This window comes from Teleopsis dalmanni, chromosome 2 (genome assembly GCF_002237135.1).
Source record: "Teleopsis dalmanni isolate 2A chromosome 2, ASM223713v2, whole genome shotgun sequence".
In the NCBI taxonomy this organism is placed as follows: domain Eukaryota; kingdom Metazoa; phylum Arthropoda; class Insecta; order Diptera; family Diopsidae; genus Teleopsis; species Teleopsis dalmanni.
Window position 1 is genome coordinate 99,748,986 of NC_051847.1, and position 14,836 is coordinate 99,763,821.

Sequence of the window (14,836 nt, forward strand, 5' to 3'; positions counted from 1 at the left end):
GATACTCGTTTCTTGGTGGCTACACAAAGAGACTCTTACTGGCTTATATAATCTTTACAGTCAATAAAACTAAATAGGTCACCTACACCAAAATGGGGCCTCTAGTACGATAATATTTGAAACGGGGGCAAAGAGATTAACTCTCAAGTCAACTAAAGGATGCTTTCTATCGCCACTCTTATGGCTATTGGTCAATGACGAGCTCTTACAGACTCTTGCTGACCTCTGATATGAAGTTTCGAGGTTTGCAGATGATATGATTATCATAGTCAGAGGAAAATTGGACTCCACCATAATCGATCGGATGCAACTAGCTTTTGACACACTTAAGCTTTGTCTCATTCTTGATTTGTTTGAATAAAACAAACGTGGTACCCTTTACCAGAAGAAAGAAGATGAGTCTAGGGACCCTAAAGCTAGGAACACCGACTTAATATTATTCGAGGCAATGAAATATCTAGAACTAATTCCAAATAAAACTCTGACTTGAAAAAACCATTTATCATATATAACTGGCAAAGCCCTAAGAGCAACATATGCGTGCCAAAGACTGTATGGTAAAACATGAAGTTTGCGACCAAAAATGATGACTTGGCGGACATTGGTGGTAGTAGTGCCAATGATTACCTATGCTTCCTTGGCATGGTGGCCAAAGATAAATCAGACAAAGGCTAAAATGATCCTTAACAAGATTTATCGAACAGTTTGCCTACGCGTAATGAGAGCAATCGGAACGTGCCCCATAAAAGCCTTAACAATGCTTACTGGAGTCACTCCATTACACCACTGCCACCAGTGCCGCACTAAGGTTTCATCATTTTTGTAATTTTAAAAAGGCCAATCTAACAGAGCATGCAAAGATTCTGGATGAAGTCTGGAACTCTTCATGCCTTAAAGTCTTTGATAAGATGAATAGAAGTTAAGCTTTCCCTACGGGTTGGAATGGTCATCTGTGACTGATCAACTTGGGAATATAATGAAATTATTATAAAAAATGATTTAAAATAATGGTATACTGATGGGTCCAAGGTAAAAGATGGTAGTGCAAGTGCAGGAATTATTGGATCGAAATTCTGCAAAGCAATCGCAATAGGAAAAACCGCTTCCATTTTTCAGGCAGAGGTCCATGCCTTATAGCTTTATGCGAGAGACTACTTACGCAGGCAACCCGATGTACTGAAATATGCATTCTTTCAGACAACCAAGCAGGTCGAAAATTTTTAACAAATTTCTCATTCCAATCAAAGTTGATCTGGTAATGCATTCAAATTTTCAGTACCCTAACATAGAGGAACTATGTTACTTTTATGTGTGTACCAGGACATGAAGACGCTACCAAAGAAGGGTGCATGTGCTTATTTCATTGGTACAGAGCATTTCTGCGGGGTAACAAATAACTTCCAAAAAACCTGATATGAAACTTGATATATAAACGGGTGAAACAAAATCTATTTGAACACTGGAGAGCCCAAATAGACATGAGGCAGTCAAGAAGATTCATTGATCCTGAACACATTAAAGTTGACGCTATCGTTACCGTTAGCAGAAACGATATTAAAATCTTCATTTAACTTCTTACAGGATACTGTAGACTCAATCACCACATGAAGAATATAGGTGCAGTAGAAAGTGATTCCTGTCGACTATGTCATGAGAAGAAGAAAACATCAGACCATATTCTATGTAACTGCCCAGCGGCGACAAGACGTAGACTTGACTATCTTGGAAGCGGGATCTTAGTCCCAAATGAAATAGATAAAATTAAGCCCACAGTAATTACGAGATTTATAGGAATTGTAGAATTGTTTCAATTCGGCCCATAGGTGCACAATAGATCTTGGTGCATTCATAGCCTAATAATAATTATACTGTGAGAACATACAAAAATATAGGCCTTTCGAAATTAAGTACATTAATTGAATTACGCATAGTTAAACGCTCAATCTTTTTCCCGATAGCATTTTGACATAGAAAAAGCACACTATTAGCTTTCTTAGGGCGCTCGAAATTATTTTGCTTTCAACTATACTTTCTGTTCAAAACAATATTATATCTTAAAAACATCTTAAGAATGAATAAGAACCCCATGCAAAGGCTCATTTTATTATTTATTGTCAATTTATTGTCTAGAATATTAAGACTATTTTGTAAAATGTCACTTGGAGTTGTACCATATTTTTCGTAGTAGTTTCGCAGCTAGTCATTCTTAGCTTTAATAATAGTTTGTTCATCACTACGTTACAGAGAAGAGACAAGAAAACACACGACCTCTAGTTACTCGTCCAGTTACAATATCACCAAAACAAACAAAATATCACAAAAACAGTTCAAGAGTTTTTTTAATTGTGTAAGCAAAAGAAATCTATATAGAGAGCATCGCTCTCCATCCTGGCCCTTCACGTTGCTGTCGAAACGCTGGCTAGTACCAGGATCACATCAAGAGAATCGCCTGTTCTGATCAACGCTCCGCGGATTTTTAAAAAGAGACAATCGAAAAGGTTAAGGCACTCTGGCCTGGCACACAACTCAAAGCTGTCGCTTTAGAAAATATTCCACAAGCCCGCACTCCAAAGTTTGGTTACCTTTGGAGCTAATCTCACTAGATGAAATACTCTCACTCCTCAAAACGATCAATACTGACCTGCCTACTTATAACTGAATTCATTGAAGCACTTGTAGTTCTTAACAAACAATCACTGGCCTCCTTTAAAACCCACTCTGGGGTGATCAACTATGGCTTTGGGCCGGTCACTGTCAGATAATAAAAAAGTAACTCCCGAATTGCCCGGCAATAACCTGCAGGGATTAGCCCTTCTGAAGTGACCTCTGATGACACAGTAGTAACTTCAGCTTATACGAAAATGGGGCAGAACTTAGTGACTTAGTGAACTGACCTTAGTGACTTCAAACAGAAGGGCAGTTCTCGACATTACCTTCATTAATGAACACTACAGTGTTCGTTATATATCTAATGAACCGTATTCTCTTACCATAGATATATAATGGTAATCTGGTTTTTGCCAATATAGGGTGTGAACTGACCTTAGTGACTTTAAGCAGAAAGGAATTTCTCGACGTCATCCTAATTAATAAACACTTTTGTGTACGTTATATATCTAATGAACCGTATTCTCGTACCATAGATATATAAGTTTTAACCTTGATCTGACCTCTAAAATGATCAACCAAGCCAATCAATGGATAACGTACTGAATGATTCATTTTCTGATCTACCTTTGAGTCCAGCTTACAGTCGGCTCCTCCCACTATTAATAACAGCTTTGACAACGATTTGGCAGTTGATCTTCCTACAGAAGAACTTAAATGCGCCACAAATGCGGCCCGCAAGCCTCCCGAATTTTGGGGTAAGTCCAAACCTATATGGTAGAAGTTAACTATTCTAAATCTCCGCAAAACTTGTAGAAAACTATTAAATGGAAAGAAAGTAGGCATCACATAAAGAAAAGCAAAGCTAGCCTGGAAAATATTTTATGGTAACATAGAAACTTCTTCTAAGTCCAGCTGACTGAGTAAAATTCTCAACTCCACCCACAAGGCAATATCCGGGACCAAATAGATCAACTTTAGCAAAGAGACTCTTGAGATTCTTCAAGGCACTCACTTTTCAGAAAGTGTGTCTTCCGGTGATCAAGAATCAACACAGGCTGGCTCATCACCCCTAGACAATCCTACTCCTTTTCAGGTGACCAACACTCAAATCAAGTGACTCATTCAAATTATTAAATCCTATAAATATCCAGGTCCGGACGACTTTTTTACCGCTAATATTCAACAAGGCGAATACGTTATCCTTCGCTTTTTAACATGTACAATAGTTATCTTAAACTGCTGTACATCCCCAGATGATAGGGAATCGCTCGAGTACTATTCATTCCAAAAACTGTCAGCACAACTCAGCGTTAAGGACTACATGTCAATCAGTCTGTCTTTCTTTCATCTGAGAGCACTAAATAGTGTTCTTGAGGTACACATTAGAAACACTATGAATCTGCAGTTTTACAACGATACGATCTGTCGATACAGCGCTACATATACGCATTTCGCAAGTTGATCATTCCGTCTGCCTCAGAGAATGCCACTTTTCAAGGTTTTGGGGGTATAAAGTTTGCCCTAACGGTATTATGAATTACCTTTAACACGTTGAAATCCGCTTTAAAAACGAGGCTATGTCAAATTAACCAAGTTCGCTTTATGCAGTATATCTTCAAGGAACCGGCGAATGGATAACTGTACATAAATTGAATTCAAATCATGCCCACCGATGTACAAGCGGTTCCCAGGTAAAATATGTCGTGTGCCCACCCGTGAGCACGCGGGCCGGTAATGTTGTTGCGGAGTGACCTACCGGTGGGCATGCGGTCTTTAACGTGTTAAAATTTAAACCTTGATGATAGTTTGGTGAAATTTGTAATAGTTCTTCTAAAACTTGGATTATCACCTCCAGCATCGGAAGTATTAAAACCTGTAGGGCAGCCTGTTGGGGAAAACGACATGGCAGGGTTCTTTCCCCACTTTTGTGGAATATAGCGGTTAATATCTTACCTAAGCTATTTGAATAATCCGGTTTCAGCGTCATAGCTTATGCAGATGACTTTACTATCGCTTCATCAGAGAAATTACTCCAGATTTTATTCATTGTTATTAACTCAACACTCGTCTTTGTAACTGAATAGTTACAAGATCTCTTTTCCTACACAAGATAAAAGGCACTACGCTAAATATAAACAGGAGTGTTCAATATCTAGGCCTATATCTAAACTTCTAAATATCTAAACTTATTTGGAAAACTGGCTAAAAGAGTCCGTAAAGATAAAAGCGCCACTAACTGCTATAGAACAGCTATAACTCACAGTTGGGATCTCCAACCTCGAAGCATCTTTCGCTCTACACAGCCATTATCAAACCAATATTTATCTATAGGGCTGTGTTCTGGTGGCAGGCAACTGAAAAGACGAGCTGCACAAAATTAATTGACAAGACAAGAAGGATAGCTGCCTTGCAAATTACTGAAACTCTATGCTTCATCCCCACGAAGGCCATCTTGGCCATGCTTCATTGGCTGCCATTTCGGCTTCTTGTAAAACAGCAAGCTAAAATAGTGGCAACCAGACTTAACATTCTTTCCCGCTGGTCAAGAATTGATATAGGCCACGCGATCATGCTGAACTAGGATCTGCTAGTCCCCATCTCAATCGATTACATGTGGTCGCAATATGGTAGTTGTTTACAATGTTATTTCATTATCCTTATACACTAGTCATATATTTTGAATATGAAATTGTTATTTTTTCACTTTATATAATTCATAATATATATTATTAAATTAAGTTTATAAAAATGTTCTTACTATCACATATATATTAATAATATCTATTTATATTACTTCCTGATATTTTTAACTCTTATTCACTTATATTAACTCCTGAGACCACCGGTTCCACAGAGCTCACTTCTCCACTGCTTATTGTCCTATTTAAAGCAAAAGTTTCTAAAAGACTTACCTATGCTGTATGCCGTAAATTCAAGATACCCCAAATTACCTCACTTTGTTATTAAATAATAGTTTTTGCGTAATTCGTCAGTAATTTAATTGCATTACTTCAATGTCGTTTTCATTTTGACGTAATTAACAGAAGCCGAAAAATTAGCATTGCTTACCGTCAAGCTCACGACCTGACCCTGGTTCTTGCTATTGTGCAAGCCGTAAACGATGCTGCCTACTTTTAGGCATGCCTTCTGATCGAATAGAAAACAAACCAAGAACGTTTTCCATATTCTGAGCATTTCAACTCACAACTGTTCTATATGCATAGTTTTTCTGAGCCGTCAATATAAATGATGAGAGGCTATTGTGAGATATCTCGACCCTGGCAGAGATCCACTATTTTCGCACAAGGTTATATTACAAACGGATGGCGTCAGTTATTCGGAAGCCACCGTTTAAAACTATACTAACGTAGTAATATTCATATCAAAAGAGAATCGGCATTAAAACAGATTCACACCGATATAGCGATAGGCACTTTGGTTTTGATATGGCATAGGATAAAAGGCGAATAAATACTATACATACTATACGTGACTATACCCAGTTCATTAAGAACACGAACTCACGCCAAGCAGAACCAGGCTGAAAGTGCAGCAAAGTTTGGATCAAAGTTTACAAGTTCACATTTTGTCTATTACCTTTTACAACAAGAAGGTCGCGATTTTAAGCTCTCTTAAAATTTTTGATCAATATTCTATTTGATGAGTATCGTGGTGGATAATAAACTACTATCTTAGAATCAAAGGACCCTGAGAATCACTATCAGTCATTGTGTCTTGTATTTGGGCTGTGTTGTTTGGTAGAATACTATACTTTATTTGGTTTCTAAGAACTGCTGTTGTTTCTATTATCATTTCAGCAGGATAATTAGTGTTGTTTAAGCGGTATCCGTTTATATGAAGTACTTCTTCTCAGTGAAATGGGTTTCAATTGTATTTCTTTTAAAAAAATAAACTTCTTGTTAATAGTTTTTTAGCCAGATTTGTTGGTTGTGAATACTTGGGATACAAATACAGTACCAATAACTATTGATTGGTTTCTTTGTATATATATTTTTTGCCTTAGCTATTAAAATAATTTATCTTGTAGTTTTTGTATATGTTGCATCCCTTTTAGTTTACAGAATCTGGACCTCGATCAGTTAAGGAAAACCTTTTCTATTGTTTAAGTAAGATTTATTAAAATTTTTAATTAATTTTTTTTTTTACAATTTAAAATTTATAAGGAAGAATAACTACAGTTATCGACTATAACGACATCTCCATGTTATGTATGGAATACAAAGTAGAGAACACGTTGCGGAAATAATGCTTCCAGTTTGATATTAAAGGAAATCTGTTCTGGATGGGATCACCAATTAAATATGGTAGATTACACTTATTGAGCAAATTGCTTAAGTCAGGTTAAAAAAATTCAGGTCTGCAATAAAGAAAGAAAATGAAAAGTACACATATCAACTTTGTCTACTAACTTATCAGTACTTATGTAAATTGATATACCTATGTCTATGTATTAAAGATTTTTGAATTTGATTCGCAGTGTACATTAACCAGCGATGTTGATATAAAGTAATTATTATGATTAGTTCGGGGCGCTGTAGTCGTAATTTAAATCGGTTATTTTTACATTCAAACAACATTCAATATGGTCAGTAGGAATAAAGACATATGATTTACTAGATTTTTAGTTGAGTTTTTTTTTCTTAAGTTGCTTTTCTTAGAGAGTAAATATGATATTATTATTTTCAACTTTAGTTGACTCTTACTTAAAATTATGGTAACAAACCTATCTTTATAGTCCTTATACCATACAAAATAATGATGGTTCACTGATTTTAAATTCGGGTAGAGTAATTTACAGTTCTTTTTATTATTTGAATAATCAATCATGTAATCATAATATAAAGATATATTGTTATAAAACAAAAAAACTCATCTACACAGCTTCAAAATATTGGAGTCTGTGAAAAAAATTGTCATGGCTCAATTAACAAAAATAAATACTTGAATTTTTAAGTGAAAGGAGGCAGCCAAAATCCTGCCTTTCATTTTTCAGACAGGTAACAATCTGGCACGTGCCTTTGATTTGTTGAATTGACAGGTAATATACGAAAATCTTCAGATCCTTGCAGTCGTACAAGCGATACACTTAAATCATGTTTATTGTTTATTAATCTGGAAACATTTTTCTTGGTATATCTGTTTTTGCGTTATTTTAATGCTCATATGCACGCCTCATTTAAAATAAGTTGAGTACTTGCTGGTCCTGCTGTTAGGGTTAATACTGTTACATAAATTATGTTTGCTACCCCTTTTAGTGGGAGCAAATCTATTCATGTTAATCCAAATAAGTGTTATTTATAATATATAGTGGTTCGTATTTTTTACTGTTTATTTAGGAAAAAATGGTGAACAGAAGTCGACGAAACAATCAAGTCGCATCTTTAATATTATATAAAAGAGCGTTTAGTTTTATCAAAGTAGTGTGATGTAGTGCTTATAAAAAATCAAAACAATTAAGGTAAAATCACATCACATTCAGAGTAAAAATATATGCAGATATATATAATGTATATAACATAGTAACATAAGGCGTTTTCGCTGGCTCGCAAGTATGGCAGAAAACAGCAAGGTCAGTAGTTGTATACTGGCCACATACTTCGGCCAGTAAAAAAAGTGTTACCAACGCTTTAAGCGAACTATTGTGAACCTTCAGTGGAAATTCCAACGAATATTGCAATCATATCTAAACTAAAATTCAAACAAAATTCAAAAACTTCATAAATTTAAAAATTGGGAAAAAAGAAAAATTCTCAGGGTTTTATATTGAAATTTCCAACATTGTTACCATTCCTTTTAATTCTGTAATCATTTTAATTTTCAATTTATATTAATTATTTATTTTATACAAAATGTAATTTGCTATAATGCAAGCAAATTATGCAAGATTTGCTATTTACGAAAACACAACACTTGACAGGTCGCAACAGTGATGCCAATGTCTCGCTAAGCGAATATAAGCCAGCATGCATTTTTTGCCATACTTGCGAGCCACCGAAAACGCCTATAGTAACATAGTGTTTTTCAATTATTCTCTTTTTCAAACGTGTATGTGAACACAACCTTGTTGTGTCGTGGCTCGCCTCTAAAACAAAGTTATTTGTTTTTTACATTACCCGGTTTGTAACGGTTAAATCGTGCAACAGATGGAGTCAACTGCACTTATTGAAATTTTTCAGAAAAATTAGAATCGAGATCGGCTCTTAATTTCTTGATTCATCGCTTTATTTGCAGTTATAAAAATTCTTAAATCGTCATGTCATGCTAATTAAGCAGTAATTAATAGCCTGTAAATTGCAATAATTTTACGTAATACGGGAAATGTAACACAGATAAATATACCAAGGAGGCGCAATTGACGCAACAAAATAATATATTTTGTTTAAAACAGTTTCAACTATTTCTTAAAATATTTTTTTTTGTCGCTTAACACCTTTTCCTATGTCTGATTCTGATTTCAAGTGTATTTCAGTATACAGATAATAGTTATTAACTGACGAAAATTATTCCAATGAGAAAAAAATATTAAAAAAATTATTGTTAAGAGCATATATTTCAGTAGCAGTGCAATAATCATAAATAGTAGAATTTAATGTGGAATAATCAAAGAACAAATCAAAGCTGGATTTGCAAGTAGTTAACTAAGAGTGTACTCCTTGCGGGACTGCAGAATTCATCGTTAAACACTTTTATTTTATTCCATAGTCAGGTTGAGATAATGCAAAATTAAATCAAGCATATTGCTTCGGAGGAATTGTATCCATTTGGTGATATTAGATGGGTATTCCAATTCAAGTGCTTAGCATTAAAGTTGTAATGTTCTATACATTAACGGCTGCATGGTCAAACCCTTAAAGTTTTGTTATCTTCTATATTGGCTGATCATATTCATTATTTTTCGTGCGTATTTTTAATATGACCGTAAAATTTCGCCCATTTTTTGCCCTATAAGTACAGAATTCCGTCTTTTTCAACTCCAATTGTGTGCAATTGTTATATCGACATCGGTCATGTTAGTTTATACTTTAACTTGATCAAGGTTAATTATTTTTAAGTCATATTGGCTGAAACCTTATTCTTTCAATAGGATTATGAGAGGGCTTGGTAAAATTTACTTATTTACCTTCGTTTTATATGGATATGGGGCATATGTTCACATTATATGAGCAACTGCAGCACAATATTAGTGTTTTGAGTTTTAATTGGTTGATCATTATCTAGTTGTAATTAATATAAAAATTTTAACTGTAACGCCACGCTTTCTTTAACTGGAGTAATTTTCAGGACAAGTAGTTCATATAAATGTTTGCAATTATTATGGATTTAAAGATTCAGTCACGTTAATTCATTGAACAATTTGAAGAATGAAGTACTGTGGCTTCTACAAGTACCCTCAAATCATTAGTCAAACGATATCCTTCTGGTCTTTCTATCAAGAATGAAGACGTCCTCTACGTCGTTTTCCGAAACCGGATACAAAATCAAACATCTTTCTAACAGGGGCACTCTCTTCAATTCGTACGTAACCAAGGAGTCTATTCCTCAACTGTGAATAGTGAGTCTTCACTGACAACTGTCAAAAATATATTCAGTACGTCTTAATTTTACATTCAGCACAAAAACCTCACTAGCACTTGAGGAATAGCATTTTACAGAAAAGTGTGAACTGCGACAAGAATTGAGTTTGTTGTTTTCACAATTGACCCCCAAGTCAGCGAATGGGCCAAGTTTTTTCGCTTAACATTTCATTGTCTACAATTCTACAGGCTTCTGCAACACACAGCAAGATAGGAATAATAAGAGACTTGTAGAGCGTAATTTGTATTTGTCTAGGATGCGTTTCATTTCTCAATTACTATCTATCCTGAAGAAACATCTGTCGAGAAGAGTGATGCTTCGTTAAATCTCTATGTTGACGTCATTTTTAGTTTATATACGGTTTTTCAAATAACCAAAGTGTTTCACATCTTCGAAATTATAGTTGTCAACAGTAACATGGGTCCCAAGATGCTCACGCTATAACTGTTTAACTTCATTATTGTCGGGAAGCGAAAGTTCAGGTTTAGTAGCGACAATCGAGGTTTATCTTCTTGGACAATCGAGTAACAAAAACATCCGCGGTTTGTTGTGTATTCCGAGTGGATATTGTGTCCTCGGATACGAACAACAGTAGTTTTTATAAGAAGTCTGCACTTTATGAGAGTAGAATCAAAGTTACCTTTTTTACCCAACTGTGCATTAAAATCTTCTACAACAATTTTGATGTCATGACCGCAGTCATAATTTCATGCAGACCCAATTTCTTAGCATTAGTCTTACCGCAAATCCACCTTCAAATTTATGCTTAGTGGTATGACAGTTAAAGTATATATCACTATGTGATCATCTAGAGATCTTGGTCCCGTCCATCGCATTTATTGAAGACCACTACTGTCATCCTTGTATTTCTTGAATAGTACATGAAGCAGTTGCATAGATGTACCTTCTCCGTAAAGAGTTCGGACATTTCAGTAAATAATTTAAAATTCTACATATCTAAATAACAAGAGCAGATTTATACTTGATTTAAAGTTTTTAATATAATTCTTAGGAACATGACTTTTAAATATTTTTTTGAGTGATACTATTGGAAGGAGTATTTGATATATGTTACACTTCAGATTGACTACAAATGATTTATGTAAAATTTTTGCAAAATGTACTGCTTGTCTCCTTGTTGGAGGATACATATCTTCGGTATGTATATTTTATTTTGTTTCCTTCTATAAAACTTTTTTGATTGAATTTACAGGAGATGATTACATTGTATACGCGTTAGTTACTTACTGTGAAAAGATTTCAAACATGCTGTCTTTTAGTTTACCGCTTGTACTTACATCCATTTCAACTCAAGTTTCTTATGGAATATTTTTGAAATCAGTGTATTTCTGAAATTATTAGTTTTATAAAGACAATTTCTTTAAGATCCATGTCTTGAAAGTGTTGTGACATTCCCGAAGCATAGTGGGTGTCATTATTTATTCCAGATGATTTCAGATGACAAAAACGAACATATTTGAGGTATAAGATATTACTTTTGAGAGTACTGAAAATGAAAGATACAGTTGAGTCGAAGAGTACTTTGACTATTTTAACCAACTTTATTTTGGTAAGTCCGTACAATGAAATTGGAATATCCAAAAATTTTTTTTCCAGTTTTGAATGATAAGCAGAGAACAGTGTTTGTAGATGTTTTTAAGACTTACTATAATTGGTTATTAATGTTATTTAGTCTAGAACTATTAATTTCAAATCCTAATTAAAAAATTGTATAACAAACCATTTACATGCCGTTAGGTTATCTATGTTAATATATAGGTGGAGAAGAGCCGTGTTGTTAGCGGAAGAGATCTGTTTTTAAGTTAGACAAATTTATAACATTTTTTAGACAAACCCTTTAAATGTTTAATTTTTGACAGCAAAGATCAAACGTTTCATGAGTGCAGAATGATTCTATTACTAGAAAGACTGAGTGAATGCAAGGTAGTGAATACAATTGAGAACACATTATTCATAAAACGCACATATGCATTTTCTCTATAAGAAAAGCGTCTTTTATTTTCACAAAAAAAGAATTTAAAAATATTTTTCGGTCAATCCAATAAATAAAAAAATTAATCATTCACTATACATCAAAAGTGTGGTTTGCTCTTTTCTATTTGCACATTAGATTACAACACGTTTTATATGCTTTATACCCGCCCAACGCAGACTGAATCTATGTACATAAAGATGAATTAATATATTTCACTCATCATTTTATACTGTAATTAATAAGTTATCTCATTTAAGTTTAGAGTAAAATATTTTTTAGAATACATAAATTACTTAAGGAAAAAAAATGTGTTTTCCGATTCAAGAATAGAAATCGATTAAAGACTAATTTTTATATATGAAATTCTGCTACTGCTACTGCTTCTATTATATCCTCAATTTTTACTACAGCAGAGTGCGTTCTGCGATTAAAACATTTGTCTGGTATTTTATTTCCTTCGTTGTTTTTTTTGTTGCGGATATTAATTACTTGTCTAAAAAATATTGGAGCTCCTGTAATGTTGTTTTTGGGCCAATGCATATGAAGGCTATTCACTTTGCCTTGCAAACTCATTGAAAGGTACACGAAATGCACAGATTGCATGAGCTTGCAATGGAAAACAACAAAATACACGCACAAAGTTTGATGCAATTGTTTGCAATCTTGCGAAACAAAAAAGGAAAAAAAAACAGCTGTCAACAGATGTCATCTGTTGCTTCACATGTGGATGTGGTATGCTGCAAAAACAGCTGTGTCAATTTGTTGTTGCAATACTGCGATAGAGATGTTCTCGCACTTTTTAGAAATTTGAATATAGCATTCTTGCATTATGTTCACCTTGCAATGACTTTGCAAGATATATGTTAGTAAATACCCATATGGTTTCACAAAGTTTTATTGTCGTTGCAAGATCTAGCGTTCTTTGTCGATGTGAATATTGTACAAAATGCATTACCAGATAAATTTTGTATGCTATAGTATTGTAGTTATTGCATTCTGTAACAAGTTTCGCTTCAGAATAAGAACTGATTTATATTGTATATTATATTTAGACATTTTTTGATGGCTTGTGAACATATAATTGCATACATCATGAAATGTGTCTTTGAATTTTTTCGAATTTCCGCTTATAATAAGTGAATTGCACAAAAAAGTTTTTTGAAGCAATAAATATTTTAATACAAATTTACGATAATTAAATATTACTGGAATATCAAATTGCAAAAGTATTTATTGAAGAAAGTATTAATTAATGTTGCTGAAAAAGCTACGCTTTCTTTATATGGTGACAAAGAAGCTATATTAAAATTTAGAGGGTTTTCGAATAACAAAGAGAGAAAGAAAGAACAAACACAAAAATTTATTTCATTTTATTGAAATTTGGCGGACCTTACAACGCTGTTTCGAGTTTTGCCAAGTACTCTTCACCAGTGGTCTTAGGAAATAATCAAATTTTAATTAGTTTATAGTCCGTATATAATTTCGGACTGCAAGTACCAGGCTCAGAACTCATACCTAGCAAATTAGAAGCGATGACTAATCGGGTTTATCCACAAGTAGCCGAGGCTGCACAGACTATCAGTGCTCTAGTTCCAGGTTTTTTCTCACCTTTTTTATTTACTTTTTCATACTTATTAATATTAATTAGTTTATAGTCCGTATATAATTTGTTTTGGACTGCAAGTACCAGGCTTAGAACTCATACCTGTCAAATTAGAAGCGATGACTAATCGTGTTTATCCACAAGAAGCCAAGGCTGCACGGACTTTTAGTGCTCTAGTTCCAGGTTTTTTCTCACTTCTTTATTTAATTAATGACATTAAACAAAGCACTTGCCGTGCTTTAAATTAGTACGAGCTTATAAACTGCAGCTTTATTTGGGAACACAAGTTCCCAAATAATTCAAAAAAGGATTTATTAAAATAATTGCATATTTTTACAAATAATGTTGCGTGCGTTTCAAATTCGGTGTAGTCGTTCGCAATCGCTGGTCCCGATAAACAATTAAATAACTGACTCTAGTTGTCTATAACCATATTTTATTGCTCTAAATTTTAGCAATCGTCAATACACCATTTTCTCTAAGAAGCATTATATAACACAAATTATTTCCTAGTCAACTATCAGTCTAAGAAAAGTAATTCTAAGATTACTCGGGTTCTAAATTCATAAAAATATACATATATTATATGTGTTCAAGTTAATAAAATATAATATGGCCGTAATAAACATCATTCCTTTTCTTCATGAGTGCACTTACCTGGATTTATTTTTTTCTACATCACGATTTTGCACGAAAATCATAAAACTTGATGAATGACGGTTTTCAACGAAGTTCATATAAATAATATACTTAAAAATATAATTTATATAAATAGTACGGTAATTAATGATCATTAAAATCCATAATATAAACTAACACATAAAAACTTTTCGTTTTTAATTTTGTTACTTAATATTACATAATTTATATAATGTTCTATTGATTGTTTGCCTAAATCACACCCTGTTTTTCAAATAGTGTATGATACACAATTCTTAATGGAATTATTTTCTATTCATTGTTCAAACGTCAAACAACACCATTTTGGATACATATTTCCCTTACAGGATTTTTTCTATCTTCTTCTTGTG